This window comes from Triticum dicoccoides, chromosome 2A (assembly GCF_002162155.2).
Source record: "Triticum dicoccoides isolate Atlit2015 ecotype Zavitan chromosome 2A, WEW_v2.0, whole genome shotgun sequence".
NCBI classification, from domain to species: Eukaryota; Viridiplantae; Streptophyta; class Magnoliopsida; order Poales; family Poaceae; genus Triticum; species Triticum dicoccoides.
The window spans coordinates 461,900,925-461,906,709 of NC_041382.1; positions in this window are offsets into that span (position 1 = coordinate 461,900,925).

Here is a 5,785-nt window from a genome sequence, read left to right on the forward strand (position 1 = left end):
GGTATTATTCGCTCGCCGCTGTGAGGGCGTCTCTCATCATGCCGTCGGGGCACATATGACCCACTCCTCGGAGGAGGCGTGGGCACTCGACGTCAGTCGTCGTGGCCAAGTCGGTGATCATATTGCTCATGGTTTCTGTACTGATCTTGCCTGTGCCCACGTCCCTCACGCTGCGGGGGCGATCTTGGGTTGTGGGCCGACGGCACTGTATCCGCCACCACAGACCTGCTATGAATCCTATTCTGCGACTGGGAAACTGTTGTGTTTTGCTCCCCAGCTGCTTGGAGCAAGGCCCGGATCTGCATCAAACCTCTGCCTGCCTCCGACTGGGATGGTTGGATTGACTCTGCTATTCGGGCTGCACCTGTGAGATTTTGAATCGGGGTGCAGTATACCTAAGTTTGAGGCGGAAAAAGCTGTCGTCGACTGGATTCAGGGATCCGCTGCTGAGCACGCTTGTTGAGTGCATGCTGCAGGTTCTCCAGTCGAGTGCGCTCAGCCAAGTTGGCCAGGCATGCTTCCTCCAAGGCCCAGGCCTCGGGGGTTTCTCCAATGATAGGAGTGTGAAGTGCATCCATATTGCGGTGGCAAAGCTCTTCCCTCCGCTGCGAAGAAAGGGGCTCAAGGCGGTACTCCTCGTGGGCGCGCGATGGATCACCGCCGCCATCACCACCGTTGTTACGGGGGAAGCCAGGAGGACTGGGTGGTCCATTGACCATCAAGAATTCTGCAGCGGGATCGCTGCTGTCGCACTCGGATGCAGTCTCGACGGAGCCAGTCGAATAGGACGTAGAGAGTTTCGTCGGGCTCGATTGCCGCGACTTGTGAGGTGGCCGACTAGTAGGCCACCGTGTGTCTCACCCACCGTTGGAGCCGCGACCAACCGGAACGCTTGTGCCGGCGAGCGGCGGGGGATGAGGACACCATAGGAAACGACCGATACTGGGTCGACGGTTGCCGGAGGAGGATACCGTGGACGCACGCGCGAAAGTGCGTCGCCCCGCGGACAGGAAGCGCATCAACGTCGAGTGGGGCTTCCTGGAGCCAGGCGGAGTCGTCAGCGATGAACACGAGCATGCCGAGACGGATCTCGCGGCCCTCAACCAGTCCGCTGGCGGAAACCATGATGATGAGAATCGGAAAAATCGCAACTCCACCAAAAAGTCGCTAAGACACCTGCCCCAAGGTGGGTGCCAACTGTCGTGGATTTAAGACTGACAGTAGAATGGGGGGGTAGGTATGAGGAGGCAAGATCTTAGCTTTGGCGAAGTTGTACACACGAGTTTTACGAGTTCAGGCCCTCCGCGAAGGAAGTAACAGCCCTACGTCTCGGTGCCCGGAGGCGGTCGACTGGATTATGTATGTGTGTGTGTTTTACAGGGGGTGCGAACCCTTGTGCCAGTGGAGGGGTTGGCTTATATAGAGTGTGCCTAGACCCCAGCCAGCCCACGTTACAAGGGTTTTAAGGTACATCAAGAGGGGGCGTTACTGGTAACGCTAGCAATTAAGTGACATAAATGCCTATTAAGCCTATGAAGTAAACATCCGACCGTTGTCGTGAAGAGTGTCTTTAGATCTTCTGTTCGTCGTGTGGTCGAGTGACTTTAAGTCTTCTGAGTGGAATGCCTCGTAGTCGAGTGGATGATGCTATCCCTTGAATGCTTCTGGTTTTAGGATGGTGCCCTATGGGAGGGTGTCTAGGTCAGGCCTATGACCCTACCCTAGGTACATAGCTTCATCAGCCCCCCCCCCCAAGTGGAGTCCGAATAGGAAGGGGAGGGGCGCGGCCCCCCTTTCCCTCTTCCCCTCCTCTCCTTCCCCCTTTCCCCCTCCGTAGAAAGGAAAGAGGGGGGTCGAATCCTACTTGGACCGGGAGTCCAAGTAGGACTCCCCCCTTGGCGCACCCCCTCTAGGGTCGGCCTCCTCTTCCCCCTCCTTTATATACGTGGGAGGGGGCACCCCAAAGGCAAACCAAGTCTTCTCTTAGCCATGTGCGGTGCCCCCCTCCATAGTTACACACCTCGGTCATATTGTTGTAGTGCTTAGGCGAAGCCCTGTGCCGGTAACTTTATCATCACTGTCAACACACTGTCGTGCTGACGAAACTCTCCTTCGTCCTCAACTGGATCAAGAGCTCAAGGGACGTCATCGTGCTGAACGTGTGTTGAACACGGAGGTGCCGTATGTTTGGTGCTAGGATCGGTTGGATCGCGAAGACGTTCGACTACATCAACCGCGTCACTAAACGCTTCCGCTTTCGATCTACGAGGGTACGTGGACACACTCGCCCCCTCTCGTTGCTATGCATCTTCTAGATAGATCTTGCGTGATCGTAGGAAATTTTTTGAAATTGCATGCTACATTCCCCAACAGTAAACTCTTTGGGTAATGATCATATGGCGATGTGAACTATGGGTGTTAATAACATGGCAATGTGAACTAGATTATTGACTCTAGTGCAAGTGGCAGACTGAAGGAAATATGCACATAGGTAATAATAAAGTTGTTATTTTATATTCCTTGTTCATGATAAAGGTTTATTATTCATGCTAGAATTGTATTGATCGGAAACTTAAATACATGTGTGAATACATAAACAAACACCGTGTCCCTAGTGAGCCTCTACTAGACTATCTTGTTGATCAAAGATGGTTAAGGTTTCTTAACCATGGACATGAGTTTTCATTTTATAGCGGGATCACATCATTAGGAGAATGATGTGATGGACAAGACCCATCCATTATATTAGCATAATGATCATTCAGTTTTATTGCTATTGCTTTCTTCATGTCAAATACATATTCCTTTGACTATGAGCTTATGCAACTCCCGGATACCGGAGGAATGCCTTATGTGCTATCAAACGTCACACCGTAACTGGGTGATCATAAAGATGCTCTACAGGTATCTCCGAAGGTGTTTGTTGGTGATACGTCTCCAACGTATCTATAATTTTTTATTGTTCCATGCTATTATATTATCTGTTTTGGATGTTAATGGGCTTTATTTTACACTTTTATATTATTTTTGGGACTAACCTATTAACCTAGAGCCCAGTGCCAGTTTCTATTTTTTTTCCTTGTTTTTGAGTTTTACAGAAAAGGAATACCAAACAAAGTCCAATTCACGTGCCAATTTTTTACGAATTTTTATGGACCAAAAGAAGACCTCGGAGTGAAAGAGTTGGGCCAGAGGAGTCCCGGGCCGTCCACGAGGGTGGGGGCGCGCCCACCCCCACCACCCCCCTAGGCGCGTGGGCCTACCTCGTGGATGACTCAGGCACCTCCTTGACGTGAGACCGACGCCAAAAATTCCTATAAATACAGAAAGCTCCAGAAAATAACCTAGATCGGGAGTTCCGCTGTCAGAAGCCTCCGTAGCCACCGAAAACCAATCTAGACTCGTTCCGGCACCATGCCGGAGGGGGAATCCCTCTCCGGTGGCCATCTTCATCATCCTGGCGCTCTCCATGACGAGGAGGGAGTAGTCCACCCTCGGGGCTGAGGGTATGTACCAGTAGCTATGTGTTTGATCTCTCTCTATCGTGTTCTTGATTCGGAACAATCTTGATGTATCACGAGCTTTGCTATTATAGTTGGATCTTATGATGTTTCTCACCCTCTACTCTCTTGTGATGAATTGAGTTTTCCCTTTGAAGTTGTCTTATCGGGTTGAGTCTTTAAGGATTTGAGAACACTTGATGTATGTCTTGCATGTGCTTATCTGTGGTGACAATGGGATATCACGTGATCCACTTGATGTATGTTTTGGTGATCAACTTGCGAGTTCCGTGACCTCATGAACTTATGCATAGGGGTTGGCACACATTTTCGTCTTGACTCTCCGGTAGAAACTTTGGGGCACTCTTTGAAGTTTTTTGTGTTGGTTGAATAGATGAATCTGAGATTGTGTGATGCATATCGTATAATCATACCCACGGATACTTGAGGTGACATTGGAGTATCTAGGTGACATTAGGGTTTTGGTTGATTTGTATCTTAAGGTGTTATTCTAGTACGAACTCTAGGATAGATTGAACGGAAACAATAGCTTCGTGTTATTTTACTACAGACTCTTGAATAGATCGATTAGAAAGGATAACTTTGAGGTGGTTTCGTACCCTACCATAATCTCTCCGTTTGTTCTCCGCTATTAGTGACTTTGGAGTGACTCTTTGTTGCATGTTGAGGGATAGTTATATGATCCAATTATGTTATTATTGTTGAGAGAACTTGCACTAGTGAAAGTATGAACCCTAGGCCTTGTTTCCTAGCATTGCAATACTGTTTGTGCTCACTTTTATCATTAGTTGCCTTGCTGTTTTTATATTTTCAGATTACAAAAACCTATATCTACCATCCATATTGCACTTATATCACCATCTCTTTGCCGAACTAGTGCACCTATACAATTTACCATTGTATTGGGTGTGTTGGGGACACAAGAGACTCTTTGTTATTTGGTTGCAGGGTTGCTTGAGAGAGACCATCTTCATCCTACGCCTCCCACGGATTTATAAGCCTTAGGTCATCCACTTGAGGGAAATTTGCTACTGTCCTACAAACCTCTGCATTTGGGGGGCCAACAACGTCTACAAGAAGAAGGTTTTGTAGTAGACATCAAGATCTTTTCTGGTACCATTGCCGGGGAGGTTAGCGCTTGAAGGTATATCTTTAGATCTTGTAATCGAATCTTTTAGTTTCTTGTTTTCTCACTAGTTTAGTTTATAAAAGAAAACTACAAAAAAAATGGAATTGAGGGTACCTCATATGCTTCATCTTTTTAATATCTTTCATGAAAATAAGGATTCCGATAATTGTGCCAAAATGCTAGAAGAAGAATGTATTAAAATGTTTGGCACTAAATCTTTAGACGATGAGCATGATTGCAATATCGTTAGTATGAATTCTTTGAATATCCATGATGCTAATGATATGCAAAGCCACAAGCTTGGGGATGCTATGTTTGATGAAGATGATATTTTTTGTCCCCCAAGTTTTGATGAGCAAATTTATTTTGATGATAGCATGCCTCCTATTTATGATGATTATATTGATGAAAGTGGGTTTGGAAGAGTTTCAACTTTAGGAAGTAATGATCCCACTATTTTGGAGGGTGTTGAATCTTATTGTGATAATTATGAAAGTGGGTTTGGAGAGGTCATGACTCTAGTTAATGTTAATCCCACTATTTTGGAAGAGTGTAAACTTTGCATGCTTGTAGATCATGAAAAGAATGCTTTATATCATGGTTATATTGTTGAATTCATTCATGATGCTACTGAAAATTATTATCAGGGAGTAATATATGCTTGTAGGAATTGTAACGATATCAAGTTTCCTCTCTACATGTTGAAAATCTTGAAGATTTGCTTGTTTTGCCTTCCTATGCCAGTTGATTATTGTTCCCATAAGTTGTTTGCTCACAAAATCCCTATGCATAGGAAGTGGGTTAGACTTAAATGTGCTAGTAATATTCTTCATGATGCCCTCTTTATGTTTCAATTCTTATCCTTTATGTGAGCATCATTGAAATCATCATGCCTACCTAGGGGCGTTAAACGATAGCGCTTGTTGGGAGGCAACCCAATTTAATTTTTGTTCCTTGCTTTTTGATTCTGTTTAGTAATAAATAATTCATTTAACCTCTGCTTGTATGTGGTTTTATGCTTTTAATTAGTGTTTGTGCCAAGTAGAACCTTTGGGAAGACTTGGGTGAAGTCTTTGCGATCTTGCTGTAAAAAATAGAAACTTTAGCGCTCACGAGATTAGCTGCCATTTTTTAC